Here is a 26,407-nt window from a genome sequence, read left to right on the forward strand (position 1 = left end):
AAATCAAATAAAAAGGATTGGAAAGCAACTTTGCTTCTGCCCAATTCTGCTAAATGAGTTTTCTCTGACAGATCATTTTGATTTTGTATTTTGTGACAGAGATAAACAGTGGGACAGGAGCATGGAAATGAATGAAAGTCTTTAAAAGCCTTGAGAGAGAGTTTTCAAGGATCAGGAGAGGGCTTAGAAAGAAAAGGACTCTGAGTGGGGCTGCATGAAAAGGGGGTAAGTGAAGACTCTTGGGGAGGGTCTGAAAAAAACAAGTAGTTTGGCAAGGAGAGCAGAAAAATAAAAATCCACTGTGTAGGCATTTGGAGATTTAGCAAGAGCAACCTAGAGTCTGCCCCCAGAGACACTGCACATTATTTGTGACACAGAGGATGTGCTAATTCTATTTCCTGTGCCACTTGAAAAAATCATAATTTGAGAAGAGAAACTGTTAGGCCATTTCTAGTGAACTATTTTTCCAAACCCTCATGGAACCCTGAACAGGGTGTGAATGAGATCACAACCACTGCTGCTGCTAGTTCAGCCTCTCTGTCCACTAGTAAAGGCAAACCCTTCAGCATGGTCATATCCTCCCAGGTGTTTTTCCCAAAAGATTAAATTGTGCTCATCTTGGCTCATCTAATGCCACATCTTGAGTTCTTAAGGTATCACAGCCAACTCAGAGTCATACCTTACTTTATGCACTGAGTACACATTGAACTCTATTTAGGAAGGAAGAGGGAAGCAAAGGAAGCCAGGGATGGTTTTGTCATGACCTCTCTTTGCTTTCTGACCTCCCGGAATCCACTTGTTGGAAGATGAGCAGAAAACAATGTGACTTCCATTTACCCTGCCTCAGATGTCCCCTCCTTCAGGCTGGCTCCCACCCCTGGTTAATGGGGTAAATTGGGTACACGTATTTGTTAAAGGAATTTGTGGGAAGTGAGGGGAAAAATTGACGGAGCAGAGGGAATAGATTTATGGGAGCTTTGTTACCCAGTGACTATCCCAGCATTAATACTTCAGAGTAGCCCTGACGCTTGTGGAAACATTTCAACGGAGCTAGAGGCAATGTTACAGCGGAGATCAGAGAAGGGATGAGGCAGTGAGCTCTTGTCCCTAGGGGAAATCTCTTTTCCTCCATGCGACAGGAGCGAGTGCTCCCACAGCATCATAATTCACTTAGCCACAATGACTGATGTGTGTGTGTGCCTGTGCACATGTGTGTGAGCGTGCATGCGTGTGCACACACGTGTGTAAGGGGGTGATGACGGAAACAAGATACGCCATCCACTGTGGGGTTGCGTTGCAAATTCACAGCTGCACCCCTCCCAAAGTCACATGGCGGAGGGGAAATGGTCATAGCTTTCCCGCGCGATGTCCTCCCCAGGGAGCACCGACGACTCAGGCTTGCCTCAACTCTGCGAGGCCCAGACTCCACACTCCTCCCTGGGGCCGGCTCTCCTTCCTCTTGACTCTCAGATTCCCCAGCCCATCCACCTCCAAGTTCTTTTTTTGTTTATTTGTTTTGCTTCTGTTTTCTGTAAATATCTATTTCTTATTTTGGACATGCAGGGATCAACTGAGATTCTGGAGTGGGGGGAGGGGCGGATGACTGGGTCTTTTTATTTTTTCCTTTCTCTCTTGGATTTTGGTGTTTGAACTTGAAAAAAATAATTACAAGTATATATATAAGCAAATGACTTACCTTTAAACAAAAGAAATAAGTTGATTTCATTCTTTTGATTTATCTTGTTTCTCATTGGGGTCGGGTGGGGGTGGGGGGTCTTTTGGGTGGAGGGTTTTTTTGTGAGCTGTATAGATTTCCAGTTTGGACTTGTTCAAATGATGCAGGAACAAAAATTAAAACGAATTAAAAAAAAAGACAACATAAAAAACAAGAAAAACTTTGTGATGTATAAAAGCTGTAAATAGTCAAAGATTCTTTCTCTTTTCTAATGGCAAATTATTTCTGTCACTTTATATTCAAAAAATAAAGAAACCTACCACAAATTATCAGGGTAAAAAAAAAAAATCCAGAATCAGAGTTTTTTTCTTGGTCTTTGTGCTTTCTTTACTGTGATTCCAAAAAGATTGTTAAAAGTACTGTTTGGGAAAAACCCCTTGCCCAGTTGGTTTCCGATTGTTGGTAGGAGTCTGGACTGGCGAATCTAGCTGGGTTAGGATCTGTTTCTACTACAGCTGGTGCTGGAGCCCTTAGTTACACTCAGCTCCCCCTCCTGTATTATTCTGAAGCAAATCCCATAATTATGTCATTTCATCTGTAAACATTACAGTATATATCTCTTTTACTAAGGACTCTTTTTTAGTGTAACCACAATACCATTGTGACATCATAAGGTAGCCATAATTCCTTGATAAGAAATATCCAGTGTTCACTAATTGTCTCAAATGTAATACTGTTTTATGGGGTGATGGTGGGTTTACTTTTTTTCCCATAAGTCAAATAAGGTCCATACAATTAGTTGCTATTTCTCAAATGTATTTTAAATCTAAAGATTTGCTTTCTAACTTTTTCTTGACATATACTTGTTAAAGAAATAGAGCACTTTATCCTTTAAAGGTTCCCACAGTTGGATTTTGCTGGTTCCTCCCAATATTAATGAAGACAATGTAAATTGGTAATTGTTTTACTCTTTAATGCATACTTCCACTGCTTGGAGGTGTCAGAAAAGCAAACCAGCCCTTGTTTTGCTGATTGTTACCCACCCCACCCCCAGTCCCAGTCCTGTTACTGGCTTTATATATGGATTCTAAATGATCTCTCTTTCTATTCCTTGGTTGCTAAATTATCCAAGTTAAATAATAGTATCTCCCCCTTAGCTATTTCTGGTAAGAAAATAGCATAGACATATTTAGCTTTTCACATGCCAGTCATGAGACACATGTCAACATCACTTTATTAAAAGCCACGTGCTCCTCCTATAGTCCTAGTACTGGAAAGGACCTTCTAGAGACCATTTAAAAGAACTCTGTCTCATGGCCAAGGAGCCTGGGTGAGCTCATGTATGGCAGCCCTGGCTGGAAGCCAGCAGGGCTAATCCCTAGTTCCGGGAATCTCCCAGGATAATGTATTGTTATCTCTTTGAAGTTATTGTCCCAGAGAGATTATCTATGAGGGTTTCTCTTGTACTTTTCTTTATACTGAACAAAAATTCTCATTTCTCCCTGAACATTCCAGAAAGTAGCAAGCTCTAACATAAAGCCAGATTCTTCCCAGATGTAGTGATTCTCTTTACTTCTGGAGATACTTCCTTAAATCCCCAATTTTTTTTGGACAACAGAACTGCTTTAACAAGAATCTGAAAATTATACAGTAAGTTTGATTTGAAAATCTGAGATTTGTTTTAAAAAAAAAAGTTGAGGAAAGACAAGACTTGAAATCTTGGCTCTGATTTTTCTGTTGCTTTTGTTTTTTTGTTTGTTTTGTTTTGTTTTAAGAGGGTCTTGCTCTGTCATCCAGGCTGGAGAGGAGTGGTATGATTACGGCTCACTGCAGCCTTGACCTCCCAGGCTCAAGTGATTCTCCCACCTCTGCCTCCTGTGTAGCTGGGTACTACTGGTGCATAGCACCACACTGGGCTGATTTTGTATTTTTTGTAGAAATGGGGTTTCACCATGTTGCCCAGGCTGGTCTTGAACTCCTGGGCTCAAGTGATCTGCCTGCCTCAGCTTCCTATGATGCTGGGATTACAGGTGTGGGCCACTGTGCCCATCTTGGCTCTAGTTTTAAATAAGGAAGCTTGAGAGTATTTATCTGGATTCTGGTGGGAACCTCCAGTAGGATATCATGAAAGCTTTGATCACGATCACAACACCTTCAATAAAACAAAGACTCCAATGACAAGGGTGAGTGCCAGAACTTCCTGCGACTGTGCCAAGTGTCTGTTCTTTATACAGCCTGCCTCACCCACACCTGGAATCTCTTAAATGGATTATCTCAGAGCACCTGTGTTCTACATGCCCTTGTGCCACCCTGAAGTCCACTGCAAGGGACTATCAGCAAGACCAGTCTAATGAAAGGCTGAGGGAGCACCCGGTTGTGTCCCCATCAGCCAACTGTCCCGGAAAGATAAGCCTCCTTGGCTGTCCCAGGATTGACACTCTTCCCCTGCATACATCACTAGGAAGGTAGAATCTACCCTGAACACTTGATTTGAATATTTCTATTCCCCTATTCTTTTACAAATGCAAACTAATTCATTCAAAAATATAAATGATCCTCTGAAAGAAATTTCTTGTGGAATTCTGGAAAGACCAAGAAGATGGGAAGAGACCACCAGAAAAGTGGTTCTGAGAGTCTGCAGGGCCTGTCAAAAAAATTATGCCAAAGCTATCATTTGTGGCCTGCATCAAATCATCTAGACTTCCATTTTCTTACCTTGAAACCCAGATGTTGGTCTATCTGCCCTCCCCGTCAAAGGTTACCTGGAGCAGTAGTTCTCAATTTTACATAATGGAGTTATCCGAATATTTCTAAAATGCTGATGCGAGTCTCATCCCCTAGAAAGTCTCATTCAATTGTCCTGGGTGGCTGGGGGGGTTGGGGCTTGAAAACCTGCCCAGGTGATTTTAATATACAGCCAGAATGAGAACCACTATGTATGTGCATCTGGGGAATGCGTGCCTCCTATTTTACTTCTAATTCCATTATATGTGGCAGCTATTTGTTGTCACTCTCCCCTCACCATGGACAACTACTCACAGCACGGACAGTCACCCTTTGGAACTCCAGGACCTCTTTCCTCTTCCATTTGGAGCTGCAGAATGGACATAATGGAGGCACCATTTTATGATTGCAGCCTCGTTCTCTAATTCTGCCTATCTCCAGCATACACGGCTAGATATAGGCATACTGCAAAGCTCCTCTATGTAAAGGAAATTCTACACATAAAATTTAAACTTGAAATCGACCTTAAATATGACTATTCTCATGATTATGGGAAGAAAATCAAAACTATAAACTTACTCCACAAGGTTGGCTCATTGGCTATAATTCCTGGACTTACTCCCCAATTTAAAATCTATGATCTTCTAAAAAGGCACCTCTTTTTTCAGCTCTCCATAGCCTGGGTCTTGATTCTCTAACCCCGTCAGTTAGGGAAACCTATCCACATTGATGTTCTTTGCCTGGAAATTAGTCCCTTCCCCTCCTCCAGGCAAACTCTAGGACACTGTAGTTCCCTCAAGCACATGCCCCATAGTTGGAATAATTGACATCACGGGGTCTTCATCAGGACAACAAAAGGTGGGCTTTGCTCCTCCACATCCAACTCTTCTTTTAGATGTGCCCACGAGAGCAGAGGGTATATTTTTTTTCCTGGTGGACCAGTGGACACCTCTGGTATTATTCCACAAATAAGGGATTCTAAATCAAGGGTCAAAAACTGGTGTCCTGAAGACTGATTCTGACCTCAAAATCAGTCAGGAAACTGGCTTTGTGGGATGGGCACTGCTTTTCGAATATTCAGATTTGAGTGCCTCCAGAGAGTATCTGCTCTCTCGTTTAGGGCAGCCCCTATCATTTCTTATGCCCTGTCTCACCTCAGGAAGCAAGTGAGTCTGCAGTAACTTCCCCCTTTCCCACCACTGGCCCTCAACACACCCACGTACACAGGTCCCTTCTAGCTGTAGCAACAGACTCTTCAAAGCTGTATTTATACCAGAGAAATAGTATTTCTTCTTTCAGAGCAAAGCAGTGCCAATTTTTTTTGTTTTTCCTTCTGCTGCCAGTCTAGGTACTGAGGTCCCTCAAATGAGTAATAAAACAGCCACCATGTGGGGGCTATTTTATTAGTCATTGATGGGACCTCAGTACCTCAGTACCATGGGGCTACTTACATGATGTCTACACTGCTTAGCTATACACACTCTCAAAAGCTTTGAACGTCAAGATTGTTCTCTTTCTCTTTTGCCTTTTTTGAAATCAATGTTTGTATAGATTTTTCTCTAATCCCACTGCACACACCAGTGTGATTATTTATCCTATCCAAGAAACCTCTCAGTTATCAGAGAAGAGGAAATTTTTTTCTTTCAAGTTACATCCAAAATAACTATCATTTAATGTGAACCTACCATATTCTAGTCCCTTTCATTCATTATCTCATGTGATCCTCTTCATACCTCATTTTACAAATGTTATTACAGTATTGAGGTTTGGAGAGATTTGTCAACTTGCTCAAAGTCATACAGCTATTAAGTGACAGATCAGCAGTTCAAAACCAGTGAGGCACATTTCCGAGCTCTTATCACTCAAACCACCTCACAGATCTACTGCAAAGAGTAAACTAGACAATGAACATGAAGCTATTCTGCAAACTGTAAAGTGCTGAGGATAAATGTAATGTGGTATCATTCTGTCTAGCAACACCTTGATCATTGACTTGCCCCTTTCTGATGCTCAACCATTAGTTCCTTATACTTACTTAGGCACCAATCTTGGCAGATCTTGTCCCTTTGTAACTCTTTGGGTTTAAGGGTTTTTGCTTTTTTCAGAGTGTCACATTGGGTAGCCATTCTGAGAAAGTCATGAAGAAATGGTCTTTGCAAGAGAGACTCACCACCACCACTGTCAACATAAACATTAACTACTGGATACTTAATAATGGCCAGCACTGCACTAAACATTTTACATATATTGTCACATGTGCTATTTATAATAACGCTGGGGAAAATGTATTTCCCTCCCAACTCCTCATTTTACAAAGAAGGAAATCAAGGTGCAGTGATGTTACTTAGCCAGCCTGGAGTTGTACAGTGCAACAGATCTATCTTAACCCAGAATTTTTCTGTTATGGAGCCTTTGAAGGCCACAGTGCTCCTAAAAATGTCATTTCTGAGGCAGCTTTATTTCTTGTCAATGTCTAGTCCAGAGGTTTTCAACTCTGGCTGCATATTAGCGTTACCTAAGGAGATTTTGAAGTTGCAGATGCTAAATACTCAGTAATGTATAAAAACTCTTTGAGTGGTGCTCAGCTGGAGCCAGGGCTAGAAACAAGTGGTCTCAGTTAATGCCAGAAAAAATGAATCAGGGCCAGGAGAAGGGAAAGAGGCTGGTGCAAATACCTACAGCCAGAGGGCATGCACAGAGGGTTCACAGTCAGAACATAGGAGACCCAGAAATATTATTTACCCAATATGTCCTTTGGGGTGTGTCAGTTACTAATCTGGGGCTTCCACATTCACCCGTGTCCTTCTTGCCCTGCTTTGTGATCCTGGTGGTCTCTGTAAGCTACAGCTCTCCTTTGCCAGCCTCTCTTTGCTAGGCTCTGCCAATAGAGGGCGCCAGAGGGAGACTGGGAGGCAGGTGGAGGAAAGGTTTTTTGTTTTGTTTTGTTCAGTTAGCAAGCCAGCCCCTCTGTGGGCATCTGGCCCCTGACGTCTCCCCCACTCTCGTGGGCAGTACCCCTATCCCAGGGTGGATGGCTTTCTGCCCGTTTCTTTCTTGTGCAGCAGCCATGCCCTTGCCATGGTCTTGGTCTTGAATCTCAGCCTAGCAGAGCTCCCCTCTCAGCAGAAAGTCCCTTCCTTGTTCACGTTCCCTCTATCCCAGAGAGGAAGTCATTCTCTGCAGTTGCTACTCATATTACAACTCAGAGTTCTCTTTCACCCTTCCACAAAACAATTATGCAGTTAACAATTCTTTAACTTTTCCCTGCTCAAATTCTTGCTTTGGTCAGTTGCCTCAACTGGGTCATGGCAGATATAGTGGAATACTCTCTTTATAACTCAGCTGTCAGATCACAAAGTGAGATGAAGGAAAAGTTTGCACAGGCTCCCCTCATGAAGCCTGGGAGAGCATGCCCCTTTAAGGAATGGGATCCGTTTCAATGATTCTGGTTAAGAAAAGGCTGCATGAGCTACTGGCGTATTTATTCTGTAACCAACCGCTAATGCCAGACTTTTTCTTTGCTTTCATTGCTATATCACAACGGTAAAAGAATTCACTTAATTAATTTGCAGCTTGTAAATAATGAGAAGAATATTTCCTGACAGCTTTATAGAGAGGATTATATTTACATAACATTAGTTACATAATATATATTTTATAATTTATTTTCCATATAACTCAATAATAATATCATTTATATAAGTAGATGCTTGTGTATCTATCTGCTTTATATTTATTCTGGTGGTTGTGGTGGCAGTGGAGGAGAGGAGGATGTCTTCATTATTTTGTCTGTGTAGCTTTTTTCTTAGGATACTGGCAGATTTTGATAAAGCTTTTCTCATCTAAGTTAACAATGATCACAAAGGTTATGTGAGGGCTGTGGAGATGATTATGGTGCAGGACCTATGAGAAAATTCTAGAGGAAGAGCAGGTCTGCCACTGCTTCTACTCATTTGCATTCACTCATTCATCCGAATATTTATTGAGCATGCAATGTCTGCTATGTGCCAGGCATTATTCTAGGAGTTAAAGATCTAGCAGCTTGCAAAACAGACCAGCAGTCCTGCCCTCAGGAATATACATGCCAGTGCTTCCTTGGGCAAAGTCTTGGAAAGCCATATATGGCCTCGACAAACCTGGGTTTGTGCCAAGTGGGAGGCTACTTGTGCCCACTGCATTTGGTCCTGCAGAGCCTTAAGGATGTAGTTCTGATTACTCATCCTGGGAAGGGCTACCTGTGCATGTGGTGCCAGCTTCAATGGAGGAGCCTTTGAGTCTGGGGTGGAAGCATGAAATCCTCTTTAGAGAGGGGGATACTCTTGCAGAAGACTCATTTTGAAAGAGTATAAACAGATTAGGAAAGCCACACCTGAATTGAAGTGAAAAATAGACACAGGCATATATAAAAGTATAGAAAACTCTGGAATTGGGGGTGTGGGAGGGGAGAGATAGAAAAGGGCAGGTGACTCAGGAAGAGAAATTGCTTCCATACATTGGTCTTTTTGAGTCTCACCACAGCCTTGACAGGTAGGTAGGCAGGCAGTATTATCATCATGTTATAGATGAGGAAACTAGGGGAAGGGACTTTTCCCAGGCCACACAGTGAGAAGTGGACCCCAGGTTTCCCAAGTCCAGTGCACTCTCCATTGTACCATGCTACTCTCATGATGATTGGCGTGGATAATTGGAGGAATTTATGAGAGGAAAAATGTAACATATGGTGATGAGAATGATGCAGCAGAAGCGAAGGTAAAATGGAACCAAATATACAGACAGAAGAATACCCTTCCTCATAACTTTGATCTAGTCACTATTATAAAACCTTCACATGAAGAAAACAACTTGGCAGATCCTTTCTAAACATTTACCAGCAAGAAATGGATTGCATGAACCCACAAAACTTGCCCTGGCTCTCCTTATGTCACCATAACAGTGACATGGTGCTGACATCTTATTGCACAGACATGCCTGAGGAAACACCGAAGTGAGAGCTGAATGTAGTCATGTTTCTGCTACTCTACAATTTGATCTCCCCCCTCTGCTTGCACTGTGTCTTTCCCCAGTCTCCCTGTGAAACCGACAAGTACACAATTTTTCCTAGGGACAGGAAAATGTACCAGATTCTTGGCGAAGTCATTGCCTCCTGGTATTTCAGGCTCTAAATGATCTCTACATCATCCTGTAGTGTCTGTAAGGTGGTCATCCCCTCTCTCTCACATCACTCCACAAGTCACTGCCATTTCTATTTAATCGGAAAAGAAAACATGAGGGAGGGAGTCTCTAGGCTGTCATGTAGCTGCTAGAGGAATTCATGTCACCCTCCCCCGAATCAGCCTTGGACACTGGGAAGCTCTCATGCCATATTGAATCCCAAGCGCTTGGATCCTTATTATCAGAAGATGAAGCTCCCAGATTCACCCAGCATCATTGATCTTGTGCCCTGCAGTGGGCCCTGAGCCACAGTGGCTTTTACCTTCAAGGGTGAACATCAGGGAAGTGGGATTCAAAGGACAGATTGCAAAGCAATTGAGGGGAAAGGAAAGGCGAAGGCAACAACTCACTTGGGGAGAGAGGCCTTCTCAAGAGAGTTCGGAAAAAGGATTGAATGCTTCACTATATGATTTTGTGAGGACTGGCAGAAGGGAGGGTACCATGAAACCAAATATAGACACAGACATCCCTCCTTCCCTATGATTAAGTCACCCATCCCAGTAGCAAAACAAAACAAAACAAAACAAAAGCATAGAATGCCCAATCTTCCTCTTCTTTTCCACATGGAGGTGAATGTCAGGCATGGGTCAGGTCTCTATTTTGAACGCAAACCTTTGTCTTCCTACTTAGTTTTCTTATTTAACCTACTTCACACTTAACTTCTTCACCCTGGCATGAGAATCCCTAGGAAGGAAGATGACAGGATTCTCCAAATTGGCAGGATCAGACAGACACCATGACCTCAAGGGAATTCTTTCCGGGTTAGGGCAGGCTGTCCCCCTAGGCCTGCCTTCAAGGAGGCCCTTGCAGCTCTTCTCTCTAACTTCTCATCCTAAGAATGTCAGCTCAAAAAGCAGAGGGGGCCACACCATGGGCCTGGAGGCTGTGTCAATGTGCTGATGCTTCTGGATAGATCATAGGCATCTCTTGTACCAGCTTCTCCCCCTGCAAAGTCTGGACCCAGGTTCTCCTTTAATCTACATGAACTCCTTTAGCCACTCTGCCCATTAGATTAGAGCCCTGCTTTTCAGGGAAAGGGGCACAAAATGCCTCCAGTCTTTCACCATCTCCATAGCAAAGAGCAAAAAGCTTTACTTCCTTGCATCTTGTTGGAAAGTAATAAGGCACTGTACTCTTAGCTTCCATTTCACAGCAGTGACTGCATTCACATGGGGCCTGGGCTCTGCAGGCTACCTTCAACCCATTATAATTTCCTGTTCTTTTCCCAATTACCCCAAGTCAATAGGTCCAAGGCAGACTCAAAGTATAGCCTTTGCAATTTAGATGCCACAAGTAGCTTCGTGTTTGGATGGTAGAGAAAGGAAAAATAATAACCTTGTCTTACTCAGGCCCCTGCCGTGTCCCAGTGTCCTGGAGTGGCGCAGCTGTGTCTCTTGGACCCACTTAGTGGCCTTTGTTTCCTCTCACAAGTGCAACTTCTTCCCCGGTAGAGGCTGGCAAGAGTGAAACCATCTGCATAGAACAGAGCAGAGCTGCTGAGAGCCAACAGCAAGAAGGGAGGGGTGCACAAGAAAACAGAAGGGCAGCGGAAGAAGGCTCACAGGGAGAGGGTAATTCCATTAGCTGGAACCTGACCTGATCCAACATAACCCCACCTCCATCCCACCTTACCTTATGAATAGCTCGGCAGGACCTTAATTACACTCCTAACATAATAAGCACTTTATGTGGATGGACCAACTGTGTTTCCATCGCAGTCCCTTTTAGGCCAGGAGTTCAATGTACATAACAAACTTTGTTTGCCATTAGACTTTTATGCTGCAGATCAGGTTGGTGAATATCAACATTACCCAATTCCAACAGAAAGGAGAAACTGAGGGACCCATTGGTTCAGGCACTTGCCAAAGGTAAGTCAGAATTCGGAAGCACTAAGAAGGTCTTTTGATGTCAAAATCAATGTTCTGTTGCCCAGTACATCACCGCACAGCCCGTTTTGTGCAGCTGTAAGTCTCAGGTGTTCTAAAAGATCACAGAAAGGATGGACAAAGTGGGAACGGTTGCTTACTCTAACATCTTCGTCCTAGGGCTTTCCTACTCAAAATGAGGGTGAACCAGTGGGTGCATCCACATGGCCTCTGCACATTCTCCCTCCTTATATGCCTTTTCTCTTCTCCCATGCGAGGCTCAAAGTCTGGGTCAGCTTTGACTCTTTGACTCTCCTTGTCCCTACTCCAATATGCATCAGTTTCCAAGTCCTGTCAAACCTGCTTCTGAAATAAATCTAAATGCTCTCCCTCTCTCTGAATTAGGTCCTCTGTATCTCCGTAAGGAACGACGGCAATGAAGTCCTGAAGGATCCACTGCCCTCAGAGTCCCTCACACCCATCCATTCTTCAAATCTGCTCAGATGACCTTCTTATGACACAAAACAGTCCGGGCCATATGCTCCCCCAGGCCATCTATGGCTTGCCACTGCCTGTGAATGAGCATGAACACTTCCCCGACATCGTGGGCTTGTTTCCCCTTCTGGCCTTCTTGTCTGAGGTTCCCTTACACAACAGGAACTGAAGCTCACTTAGTCTATTTACCATTCTCCAGTCGCATCCCATCCTTCCCTACTTTCATGCAGATACTCCCATTTGCACTCCCACTACCCCATAAAACACCATCTCAAATGTCACCTCCTCCTTGAAGCCTTTTCCAGTCACCCCAGCAATGCGGGCTCCTCTTCCTTTGATGCTCACGTCTCTTTTATGCCACTTGTTTTCTACCTGATCTCAAGAACACAGCCTGACTGGAGGGTGCTGAGTGACAGATACCTGCACTAATGCCTCTCTGCACTCAAGGATGTGAGCAGGGTCTCTGCATAGAGTACAAGGTTAAACAGTGTAAAATTGGAAGCTCTTAGGCAAAAAATGCAACTTTGCCTTTTTTATATGTTTGTTTTCCCTTTCCATCCCCTCCTTTCCCTCCTTCCAACAGGTATCTTAGCACCTACTATATGCCAGGTAAATTCTTGTGACTGATGGTACAGCAGTGATCAGATCTGACAAAAATCCCTTCCTTAGTAAATGAAGTATGAGGTCTGGTGAGCGGAGGCAAATAAAAAACAAACATGTAAGATGTTTAGTGTGCCAAAGAGTATTCAATGCTATGGAGAGGAGTAAACAGAAAGAAGTGGGGAGAGTCCAGGGTGAGTGGTCAAAGAGGCCTCCCTGAGAAGGTCCCACATGAGCAGAGCAGGAGGGAGCCATGAAGGATTCTAGGGGAAGCACATTCTATGCAGAAGGAACGGCCAGTACAAAGGCTCTGTGAAAGGGAGAATGTGGGGGTATGTTGGGGAAACAGGTGAGAGGAGGAATCGTACATACAACATTCTCTTTTTCTCTTTTACCTTTGCTGACTTCTAAGATTGGTGCACCATCAGGGCACACAGAATTGATATTGCTCAGGCTAATGGCTTAGATTGGCTAAACCCAAAGTTGAAGTGAAAAACCCAAATTTACAGTGGAGAAACCAAAGGGAGTGGCAGAAATTCCTGTAGCCTAGCGAAGGGCAGTGAGCACACCCCTACATGTAAGAGGGTGGTGTATCTGTGTCTACAGAAGAGGGATGACCATGCCAGCAACAACCAGGCTGTTTGGAGACGCTACTGCTGGATTCCTATGTTAACATCTGTCAGGGGCTAAATTGGGGTTCCTTTTTGACATTATGAGGAAATATCTTACTGATGACCTGTCCTGCTTGTGTTCCTTCCTGGCCTTTGACTTGTCTGGATGTATCTTTATTCTCAACTTCTTCCATGCTGACAGTTTTGGCACAAAACCCTGCATCACTGCTTAGGCAGGCCCAGTCTGCACAAAACTGAGAATTGTCTTCAAAACTCCGTGCTCCTGGGTCAGTCTATCTCAGGTCTCTAAGCTAGCCCTGGAAATGACGGCTGGAATGCAAACAACCCTACTGGAAGTTTAAGGCACACACTGTCTTTTGGTTTAAGGATTCTCATATTCAACGTAGAACACACTTCAGTTTTCCATCTCACTGCAGCATCTAGTACCAGAACTTCTCACCCCACCAAGATTTCAGTCCTGATGGAAAAGTAGACCTGGAGCATTTTCATGTTTGCCTTCATAAGTGCAAAAGTCAAAATAACCACAAAGATGTGACACTGCATATTTATGCTATTGTTACTCCCATTTTATAGGTTAGAAATTGTTAAGTAAATTATCATGTAATATTCTGTGAGTCTTCGTGTTTGTCATTTTAAGGTAAGTATTAAATGATTGTATGCTTAGGGACTATTGGGATAAGAATAACAAATATCACCAGTGCAGTGGCTCAGGCCTGTAATCCCAGCACTTTGGGAGGCCGAGGCAGGTGAATCATTTGAGGTCAGGAGGTTGAGACCAGCCTGGCCAACACGGTGAAACCCTGTCTCTACTAAAAACATAAAAGTTAGCTGGGTGTGGTGGTGGGCACCTGTAATCCCAGCTACTTGAGAGGCTGAGGCAGGAGAACTGCTTGAACACAGGAGGCGAAGGTTGCAGTGAGCCAGGATCATGCCACTGCACTCCAGCTGGGCAGAAGAATGAGACTCCTCTCAAAAACAAAACAAAACAAAAGAAAAACAAATATTTATGGAGCACTTAATGTGTGCCAGACAGTGGAATTGATACTTTCCATTTTCAGGTTTAATGTTTCCATAACACCACGAAGGCAGTAGCATTCTCATGTTCACATTGGAGGAAACAAAGGCTCAGAGAAGTGGAGGAACTTTACCAAAGCTACACAGCTAGTTGATCAACAGGGGATTTAGATCTGTATTAGCTCCACAGTTAGTGTGGTCTTGCAACACCCACAGCTCTTGAGTCTGGGGAAGGAAAAAACTTTAAAATGTGGGAAGCATTGAAATCATAGGTTGATGTGAAAAAGAGAGTGCTGGGACATGTGGGTAAACGGTCACCCTAGTAATGGGGCTGCTGCCTCTGGCATGGGCCAATGGCACACTGAGGGGCTAATCCCCTGGGTGGTCAAAGCAGCCTGGATCCAGAAATAGGCAATAAGAAGATGATGAAAATACAGGAACATGGGAGGTTGTGAGCACGGCCATTTTGTTTCACCCAATTGAGGCTCTGGATGATGTGGTAACTGTGAGGTGCGACTGCCCACCGAATGGGAACGCACAGGCCCTATGGTCTCCTCCAGGCTCCCACGCCATGGATTAGATTTCTCCTTGACTTGACTCACACTTCCCATGTACACAATTAAGCCAGACCTCTCCCATCATGAAAAATGTTCTCCCTGAATCCTGGTTGCACTTTTAGCCATTATCAGATTTCTTTTAATTATCATTATAGGCATGTCCCTGAAAAAGTAGCCCACAGTCTACTTAACATAGTTAACATTTATTGAGAGATAATCAGGAGCAGACACTGGGCCAAGTGGTTTATGTTACTTTTCTGTTTCTCACAACTACCCAGTGACATAGGTACGATTGCCATACCATTTGATAGACTAGTAAACAAAGACTAACTAAGATTAAAGAATTTCCCAAGGCTACACAGAAGGAAGTGGCACAATTGGTATTCATTTCCAGGTCATTTGAGAATGTAAGTAAGCTTTATAAGGGAAGGGATTTTCATCTTCTTTCACTGATGTATCCCTAGGACTGAGACGAATGCCCCAAACAGAGTGGGTATTCAATCACTATTAGTTGAACAAATGAACCTGCGATGGTATCTCCACTTACTCATGATGCCAGGCTGCCCGCTGATCCTGCGGCCTTCCCCTCTGCTGCATTTTCCACTGCTCCATGACTGTTTTCCTCTTCTGCAGTCCCATTTTCCTCTGTGGGATTCCCATGTCTCTCTAATGCATTCTCCTTCCCCTTTGCTGCATTCCATTTCCCACTCCTGCATTCCCATTTCCCACTCCTGCATTCCATCTCCCTCTGCTGAATTCCATTTCCCTCTTCTGCATTCCCATTTCCCACTCCTGCATTACATCTTCCTCTGCTGCATTCCCATTTTCCTCTGCTGCAATCCCATTTACTATTCCAGCATTCCCATTTCCCACTGCTGCATTCCATCTCCCTCTGCTGCCATCCTATTTTCCACTCCTGCATTCCATCTGTCTCTGCTATAAGTCCCATTTCCCACTCCTGCATTCCATCTCTCTCTGCTGCAAACCTATTTCCCTCTGCTGCATTCCCATTTCCTACTCCTGCATTCCATCTCCCCCTGCTGCAATCCCATTTCCCTCTGCTGCATTCCCATTTCCCACCCCTGTATTCTATCTCCCTCTGCTGCAATCCCTATCCCACTGCTGCATTCCATTTCCCTCTGCTGCATTCCCATCTCCCACTCCTGCATTCCATCTCCCTTTGCTGCATTCCCATTTCCCACTCCTACATTCCATCTCCCCCTGCTGCAATCTCACTTCCCTCTGCTGCATTCCCATCTCCCACTCCTGCATTCCATCTCCCTTTGCTGCATTCCCATTTCCCACTCTTGCATTCCATCTCCCTCTGCTGCATTCCCATCTCCCTTTGCTGCATTCCATCTCCCTCTGCTGCATTCCCATCTCCCTTTGCTGCATTCCATCTCCCTCTTCTGGATTCCCATTTTCTACTCCTGTATTCCACTCCTACATTTCCATTTTCAACTTCTGCATTCCATCTCCCTCTGCTGCATTCTCATTTCCCACTCCTGCACTCCATCTTCCTCTGCTGCATTCCATCTCCCTCTGCTGGTTTCCCATTTTCTACTCCTGTATTCCATCTCCCACTCCTACATTTCAATTTCCAACTCCTGCATTCCATCTCCCTCTGCTGCATTCCCATTTCCCTCTGCTGCATTCCCATTTCCCACTCCTGCATTCCATCTCCCTCTGCTGCATTCCCATCTCCCTCTGCTGCATTCCCATCTCCCTTTGCTGCTTTCCATCTCCCTCTGCTGGATTCCCATCTCCCTCTGCTGCATTCCCATATCCCTTTGCTGCATTCCATCTCCCTCTGCTGCATTCCCATCTCCCTCTGCTGCATTCCATCTCCCTCTGCTGCATTCCCATCTCCCTTTGCTGCTTTCCATCTCCCTCTGCTGGATTCCCATTTTGCACTCCTGTATTCCATCTCCCACTCCTGCATTTCCATTTCCAACTCCTGCATTCCATCTTCCTCTGCTGCATTCCCATTTCCCACTCCTGCATTCCATCTCTCTCTGCTGCATTCCCATTCCTCTCTGCTGCATTCCCATTTCCCACTCCTGTATTCCATCTCCCTCTGCCGCATTCCCATTTCCCACTCCTGCATTCCATCTCCCTCTGCTGCATTCCCATTTCCCACTCCTGCATTCCATCTCCCTCTGCTGCATTCCCATTTCCCACTCCTGCATTCCATCTCCCTCTGCTGCATTCCCCTTTCCCACTCCTGCATTCCATCTCGCTCTGCTGCAATCCTATCTACCACTGCTGCACTCCCATTTCCCACTGCTGCATTCCATTTTCTTATGCTGCAATCCCCTCTGCTGCATTCCCATGTTTTCTATTTCTGTAACCCCAGTTCCTTCTGCTGTATTCCCATGTCCCTCTGCCACATTCTCAATTTCCTTTGTTGCATTTCTATTTCCCTTTGCTACACTCCCCTCTGCTGCATTTCCATTTTCCACTCATGCATTCCTATTATCTTCTGCTTCATTCCCATTTTCCACTCCTCCATTTTCCCCAGATGCATTCGCATTTCTCACTACTACATTCCCTCCATTGCCTTTCCCAGTGCTGCATTCCCCTTTCTCCATTTCTGTTCTCCTCTGCTTCATTCCCATTTCCCACTGCTCCGTTCCCATTTTCCGCTGATACATTCCCCTCTGCTGTATTCTCATTTCCCACTGCTGCATTTCCATTTTCCACGGATGCATCTCCTTCTGCTGCATTCCCTTTGCTGCATGTTTCACTGTTGCAATGATAGGCTGTTCATTCTTGCAATCCAGCCTTCTGCCCACCTCTCTGTGCTTTGCCCCACCCCTAAACTTGGCTCTGATCAAGCCAGTGAACACTGCAGGCTTTCTCTGTTATTTGATACTGTTGAAAATTCCTGGTTGAAATTTTCTTTCCTTTGTGGTATCCATAATGGCGATGATTCCCAATTATCTTCCTGCCTCTTGAGCTGATACATACAGGGATTTCTTTTTCCTATCTTAATATGTTACTCCTCTTCAGCTCACCTCCTACAGATAGGCAGGCTCTTCTTAATTTAGCGCTCTTATTTTAATTGCACACACACTCTCATTTAGATCTAATGCTTCAACTACCAACTAGAACCTATAAGCTCCAAATCTATACCTGTAACCAGATCCATGTCTGAACTCCAGAGTAATATTTCTGCCCTCCTGTTGTAATTTACACCTGAAATCTCTTGGTGGCCTCAGATGCAACTTCCATACAATAGAATGTATTAGTTTGTCCCCCATACCTGCTCATTCTTCTGCAGCCCTTGTCTTGGCAAATCACACCACCATCTGCCTGGGCCCCCAAAGCAGACTCCAAGTGCCATTGTCCACACTGAATAGATGCTAACTCCAATCCCTTCTACTGCCTATCTCTCTCAAACCTGGCCCTTGTCTTCAATCCACTTCCAGGATGGTTCACCCTGTGTCATCCCCCATCCTACACAACACTAGTGCTCTCTTTCCAAAATGCTGCACTGCCCATCACTCAGCTGCCAAACATTCGTTCATAGCTCCTTGTCACCTTTGGAATAAAGTCAAAACTACTTGTATATCATGAAGATCTTCATAATCAATCCCCATTCACTTTTCCTGCCTCATGTCCCATGAGTACCATATGCTCCACTATAGCTGCATTTTCCTGGACATACCAGGATCAGCTACTTGGAATGTTCTCTCCCTGCCTCCCAGCCCTACCCTGACTTCTCCAGCTTCTCCTTCCATGTGAAATCCTGATCACTCCAAGGTGTGTTGTCAGCATCATCCCCTCTTTGATGTCTTTCCTGACCCCTTTCGCTTCAGGCACAATGAAGAGCATCCTCCCTTAGACCTCCCACAGTGCCTGAGTCATTTTTCCCTTTCAGTACTATGACACTGAATTTTAAACTGCAGGCAGTGCCCATCATGAAAACTAAGCACGGTCCTTGGCTTTCACTTTTAATGGATCTTTTATAAATAAATGGGTTGGTAAGTAACTAAATGAAAGCATGAATGAGAAAAAATGAATTCAGGGTTCTATCTACCAAAGAGTGGCTCAATCAGTGCGATGTAAATGAGATCAGATCTTCTGGTAGGAGAGTGATTTGCTTCAGAGACAGTTGACTTCTCTGAACTTAATTATATTTCTTTTTCAATTAGAATTGTCTTAACTAATCCTCCAGCAATTCTGTAGCTGAGTTACTTGTAACTCAGAAGGGAATATGTCATTTAACTTATGCTCAACACTGTGTAATTACAGCAGCTTCAGTGCATGTTATTTCCCATGTACACCAGTTAGGATACTTCTTTCTTAAAGAAATGAAACTTGATCCAGTGGTTTAGGAGAATTACAGGAGGATTGTGAATCACTCATCGATTTGAGCAAAGGGAAACAGTAAAAGCATTGGTGAGGGCATCTTTTTCCTGCCTATGAGTCTTAACCTGTATGCAAGTTGTAAAATCAATTTAGGGAGTTCCATTTAGCATTTAAAATGAAACAGAATAAAATCAAACAGGAAGTACCAAAGTATATTGCATATAGTAAAGGTAAGTATTAATTTGTGAAACTTTAATTTCAGATGCACATGTGTGTGTACGTCTTTGTCATGGGCTGTAGTGTAATATTCTTACCACGTGTCATAATCAAAAAGTTAGAAAACAGTGGTTAAAAGCATTTATTAAATTTTATTGATAATTAGGTCTGCTGCCAACTCCCTCTGTGACTTTGAATAATTGTTTAACCTTAAACAGGAATAATAACACTCACTTCTTAATGCTATTATAGTGCTTAGTGCTTATCACAAAGTATTATATGAGATTTAATATATTATAATTATATATATTTATATAATTATTAATTAACAGTGATATGTTACATATATTACTATTATGGTCTATAATTAATAACTGGACTGGTCTCAAACTATTAACCTCACAAAGAAGTGAGAATAGATTTGCTATAGTGCTGGTTCATAGATATATGAGTCTAATGTGGAAAATATAAAATGATACTTCCTAATGTGTTGAGTTCACCAATTCAATTCAATAGATGTTTACTGAGCATCTACTACACAGTTTCTATACTTAGGAAATTAGAATCTATATTTCTCCTGTTTCTACTGGCAGGAAGGCACTGAGCCAAGCCTGGACCAGAATACCAAGTTGCAGAGTTATACTTCTTGCCCTTGAGCACTTAAGACCTCGTAAAGTATCTAAGACACAAAAACAAATGTCTCATTAAAAGACAATATATAATATATGAAGAGTAAAAACAGTGCCACAAGAGAACAAAGGAAATAACTTCTGGCTAAAGACATCACAGTATGGGAAGATGGGGTAACAAAGGTTACTTGAGGAAGGACATGAAGAATGGCTACTATTCAAATGAGAGAAGACAGGAGAAAATGCATCCTGAGCAAGGCAAGGACATCACATGAAGTATGGTGATGGGAGACTGCAATGCTTATTTAAAGGAGCATGAAGTCTATCACGAGAATTATAAGAGGTAAGAATGGAAACAGAGAGCAAACTGGGTTTTATGCCTTTGCCTTCATTAACACTGATAACTGCATCTTCTCCAAGAGATTTTTCCCAGTATCTGAGCACCATCTCCCATCCTTTCAGCTCAACTTCTTGTTGAATGCTTTGACCTAGAATAGCCTTCCAGTCCACTGAGCCTGCCATTTCCCCCATTGCCCGCACACATCTTCACTGTCCTATCTCCAGCCAAGCAACATCATCATACCAATTCCCTCACAAGCATCATGAACTCCTTTGCCCTCTTCTCTGTCCAGGAACTTGCCAGGCAATGCCAAAGCCTGGTTAAACAAAACTGTTTGGCTATTCTGAGCCTCCTCCATAACTGGTGAACTCTGAAGAAAAGTATATACTGCGCTGTTTTGCCTTAAATTCATGAACACACATTTTAAATGGCATTCAAAATTGATGAATGGCAATCCTATAACACTTCCATAGTATCTCAACTCTCGCAATCTTCAAAACAACTATTTCACACTTAGTCACTGGAGACAGTTCAAACAATTTTTCTGTCACTTACTAGCTATGTGAGTTTAATCTCGATGTGCCTTAGTTTCTTCATATGTAAATATGTACCTATATGGTTTCCTCATATGAACCACTATATAGGATTGTTATGAAAATTAAATGGGTTAATAGATGTAAAACATTTGTATACTACCCAGAACATGGTAAGTTCTATAAAAATATTTCTTCTAATTATTGTTCTTCTCTCTCTTTAAAGTCCCCTATTTCTTTTTCCCTTTTCACTTAATTATTGACCTTATCTCATACTTTATTTGGAAATAAGAACAATTGAAGCCAGGTATAGTGTGCATGCCTGTAGTCCCAGCTATTTGGGAGGCTGAAGTAGGAGGATCGTTTGAGCCCAGAAGTTCAAGGCCAGCCGCAGCAACATAGTGAGAACTGTTTCTAATAAAGAAATAATAAAAAATAAAAACAAAATTTAACAATAAAAACAATTGGGAGAGGACTCTGGAAAGATGAAGGAGTGGGAAGCACCAAGAATCTGTCTCCCACCTAGACAATGATAGCACAAAAGAATTCTGGAGTCTTTTGAAGGCTTTCAGCTTCCAGGGGAAGGCTTGCATAGTAAATTGCAATCAATTTTGGTCAATTTCAGTTGTTAGTGTAACAGCAGCTGCCCATCTCCTACTCCCAGCCCTGTGGCAGGCAATCGTGCACATGTTCCCGGAGCAGCCTGCATATAGCTTGCAGGAGCCAGAGTGGGCAAAAAGGACCCTGTCCTTTAAATATCAGGGCTGTATGCCCTGACCACTGATTGCTGCTTCTGATAACAAAGTACAGATACAGAACAGTTGGTCATTTTTGCTACACTTTCCCCTATTGTTACAAGTCCTTCCCCCACTGACTCAAGTAACTTCCAGGGGATTTAATGAGAACAAAGAGACAGTGTTCCAGAATCTCTGGGACACAGCTAAAGCAGTGTTAAGAGGGAAATTTATAGCACTAAATGCCCACATCAAAACCAACAACCTAACATCACAACTAAAAGAACTAGAGAATCAAGAGCAAATAAACCCCAATGCTAGCAGAAGACAAGAAATAAACAAGATCAGAGTGGAACTGAAGGAAATAGAGACACGAAAAACCCTTCAAAAAATCAACAAATTCGGGAGCTGTTTTTTTTTTAAAAAAAAATTAATAAAATAGACCACTAGCTAGACTAATAAAGTAGAAAAGAGAGAAGAATCAAACAAACGTAACCAGAAGTTATGGTTCTGAGGGATATCACCAGTGACCCTGCAGAAATACAACATCAGAGAATACTATAAACATCTCTATGCACATAAACTAGAAAATCTAGAAGAAATGGATAAATCCCTGAACACATACACCCTCCCAAGACTGAACCAAGAAGAAACTGAATCCATGAATAGACCAACAAGTTCTAAAATTGAGGCAATAACAAATAGCCCACTAACCAAAAAAAGCCCAGGACCATACAAATTTACAGGTGAATTCTATCAGAGATACAAAGAAGAGCTGGTACAATTTCTACTGAAACAATTCCAAAAAACTGAAAGGAGGGACTCCTCCCTGACTCATTCTATGGGGCCAGCATTGTCCTGATACCAAAACCTGGCAGAAATATGACAAAAAAAGAAAACTTCAGGCCAATATCCTTGATGAACATTGATGCAAAAATCCTTAATAAAATACTGGCAAACCAAATCCAGCAGCACATCAAAAAACTTATTTACCACAATCAAGTTGGCTTCATCCCCAGGATGCAAGGTTTATTCAACATACACAAATCAATAAATGTAACTCATCATATAAACAGATATAAAGACAAAAACCACATGATTATCTCAACAGACACAGAAAAGGCCTTTGATAATATTCAACATCCTTTCATGTTAAAAACTCTCCATAAACTAGGTATTGAAGGAACATACCTCAAAATAATAAGAGCCATATATGACAAACCCACAGCCAATATCATACGGAATGGGAAAAAGCTGGAAGCATTCCCCTTGAAAACCAGCAAAAGACAAGGATGCCCTCTCTCACCATTCCTATTCAGCATAGTATTGGAACTTCTCGCCAGGGAAATCAGGCAAGAGAAAGAAATAAAGTGTATTCAAATAGGAAGAAAGGAAGTCGAATTACCTTTATTTGCAGATGACATGATTCTACATCTAGAAAACCCCAACATCTCAGCCCAAAAGCTTCTTAAGCTGATGAACAAATTCAGCGAAGTCTCAGGGTATAAAATCAATGTGCAAAAATCACTAGCATGCCTATACACCAACAACAGCCAAGCAGAGAGCCAAATCATCAATGCACTCCTGTTCACAATTACTATAAAAAGAATAAATACCTAGGAATATTGCTAACAAGGGAAGTGAAGGACTTTTTTTTCTTTTTTTTTAAATTTTGTTATTATTATACTTTAAGTTTTCGGGTACATGTGCACAAAGTGCAGGCTTGTTACATATGTATACATGTGCCATGTTGCTGTGCTGCACCCATTAACTCGCCATTTAGCATTAGGTATATCTCCCAATGCTATCCCTCCCCCCTCCCCCCACCCCACAACAGTCCCCAGTGTGTGATGTTCCCCTTCCTGTGTCCGTGTGTTCTCATTGTTCAATTCCCACCTATGAGTGAGAACATGCGGTGTTTGGTTTTATGTCCTTGCAATAGTTTGCTGAGAATGATGGTTTCCAGTTTCATCCATGTCCCTACAAAGGACATGAACTCATCATTTTTTATGGCTGCATAGTATTCCATGGTGTATATGTGCCACATTTTCTTAATCCAATCTATCGTTGTTGGACATTTGGGTTGGTTCCAAGTCTTTGCTATTGTGAATAGTGCCGTGATAAACAGGAAGTGAAGGACTTCTTTAAGGAGAACTACAAACCACTGCTCAAGGAAATCAGAGAGGACACAAACAAATGGAAAAACATTCCATTTTCATCGATAGGAAGAATCAATATTGTGAAAATGGCCACACTGACCCAAATAAGTTATAGATTCAATGCAATTCTCATTAAACTACCATTGACATTCTTTATAGAATTAGAGGAAACTATTTTAAAATCCATATAGAACCCAAAAAGAGCCTGAATAGCCAAGACAATCCTAAACAAAAAAGAACTAAGCTGGAGGCATCACATTAGTGGACTTCAAACTACTCTACAAGGCTACAGTAACCAAAACAGCATGGTACTGGTACAAAAGTAGATATATAGACCAATGGAATCAAATAGAGAACTCAGAGATAAATAAGGTTGCACATCTATGACCATCTGATCTTCAACAAACCTGAAAAAAATGAGCAATGTGTAAAGGATTCCCTACTTAATAAATGGTGCTGGGAGAACTGACTAGTCATATGCAGAAAACCGAAATTAGACCACTTCCTTATGCCTTGTACAAACATTAACTCAAGATGAATTAAAGACTTAAATATAAAACCCAAAACTATAAAAAAAGTAGAAGAAAATCTAAGCAATGCCATTCAAGACATAGGCACAGGCAAAGATTTCAAAACAAAAATGCCAAAAGCAGTAGCAACAAAAGTGAAAATTGGCAAATGGGATCTAATTAAACTAAAGAGCTTCTGCACAGCAAAAGAAACTATCATCAGCGTGAACAGACAACCTACAGAATGAAATAAAATTTTTGCAATCTACCTATCTGACAAAGGTCTACTATCCAGAGGCTACAAGGAACTAAAGCAAATTTATGAGGAAAAAAAAACCCATTAAAAAGTGGTCAAAGGACATGTCTTCTCAAAAGAAGACATCCATGTGGCCAAAAAACGTATGAAAAAAACCTCATAACTGATTATTAGAGAAATGCAAGTTAAAACCACAATGAGATACCATCTCATGCCAGTCAGAATGATGATTATTAAAAAGTCTAAAAACAACTAGTGGTGAGGTTGTGAAGAAAAAGGAATGCTTTTACACTGTTGGTGGGAATATAAATTAGTTCGACCATTGTGGAAGAAAGTTTGGCAATTCCTCAAAGATCTAGAGACAGAAACACCATTTGACCCAGCAACCCCATTACTGGGTATATACCCAAAGGAATATAAATCATTCTATTATAAAGATACATGCATGTGTATATTCATTGCAGCACTGTTCACAATAGCAAAGACATGGAATCAACCCAAATGCCCATCAATGATAGACTGGATAAAGACAATGTGGTACATATACACCATGGAATATTATGCAGCCATGAAAAGTAATGAGATCGTGTCTTTGCAGGGTCATTGATGGAGCTGAAAGCTGTCATCCTCAGCAACCTAATGCAGGAACAGAAAACCAAATACCACATGTTCTCACTTATAAGTGGGAGATGAATTATGAGAACACATGAACACAGCGGGGGAACAACACTCACTGGGACCTGCCAGGGGTTGGGGGAGAGCATCAGGAAGAATAGCTAATGGATGCTAGGCTTAACACCTAGGTGATGGGATGATCTGTACAACAAACCACCATGGCCCACATTTACCTATGTAACAAAACTGCACATCATGCACATGTACCCTGAAATGTAAAATAAAAGCTGAGGGGAGCTGGGTGCAGTGGCTCACGCCTGTAATCCCAGCACTTTAGGAGGCCGAGGAGGGCGGATCACGAGGTCAAGAGATTGAGACCATCCTGGCTAACACTGTGAAACCCCGTCTCTACTAAAAATACAAAAAATCAGCCACACGTGGTGGTGGGTGCCTGTAGTCCCAGCTACTTGGGAGGCTGAGGTGAGTGAATGGTGTGAACCTGGGAGGCGGAGGCTGCAGTGAGCCAAGATCGTGTCACTGCACTCCAGCCTGGGCAACAGACCAAGACTCTGTCTCAAAAACAACAACAACAACAAAAAGTTGAGGGGAAAAAAAGTTCAGGAAATTTATGAAAAATGAAACCCTTTCAGGCCAGGCATAGGTAGCTCACGCCTGTAATCTTAGCACTTTGGGAGGCCAAGGTGAGCAGATCACTTGAGGTCAGGGGTTGGAGACCAGCCTGGCCAACATAGCAAAACGCTGTTCTACTAAAAATACAAAAACTAGCCAGGCATGGTGGTGCATACCTGTAGTCCCAGCTACTCAGGAGGCTGAGACACAAGAATCATTTGAACTGGGGAGGCAGAGTTTGCAGTGAGCCAAGATCTTGCCCCTGCACTCCAGCATGCATAACTAAATGAGACTGTCTCAAAAACAAAACAACAACAACAACAAAAATACCCTTCAATATTCCTTAATTATAGTGGTCATAGGGAACACTCATATGAACATTCTGAAATCAGAGAAAAATAAACCCTTAGTTATTTTGTGAAAGCAAAAGAAGCAGCACCCTTTCTTTTTTCCCTTTTGGGAGCTAAACAGTAACCTTTAGGACATGGAAAAATAACTGCAACTATGGGGAAAATTAGAAAGTAACCATGCACATTCAGGAAAGGGGCAGGCTCAGAAGACCTTAAGTTTATACCACAGGCTGATCCTTGGCACTGAGAGACATCATCTACAACAATAAAAGTAAAACCAATAACAAAAAACAGTACACTTTGGGGAAGAAGGAAAATCTGAATTCCAGAATTACCACATTTTTAGGTC

The sequence above is a fragment of the Symphalangus syndactylus genome, chromosome 5 (assembly GCF_028878055.3).
Source record: "Symphalangus syndactylus isolate Jambi chromosome 5, NHGRI_mSymSyn1-v2.1_pri, whole genome shotgun sequence".
Taxonomy (NCBI): domain Eukaryota; kingdom Metazoa; phylum Chordata; class Mammalia; order Primates; family Hylobatidae; genus Symphalangus; species Symphalangus syndactylus.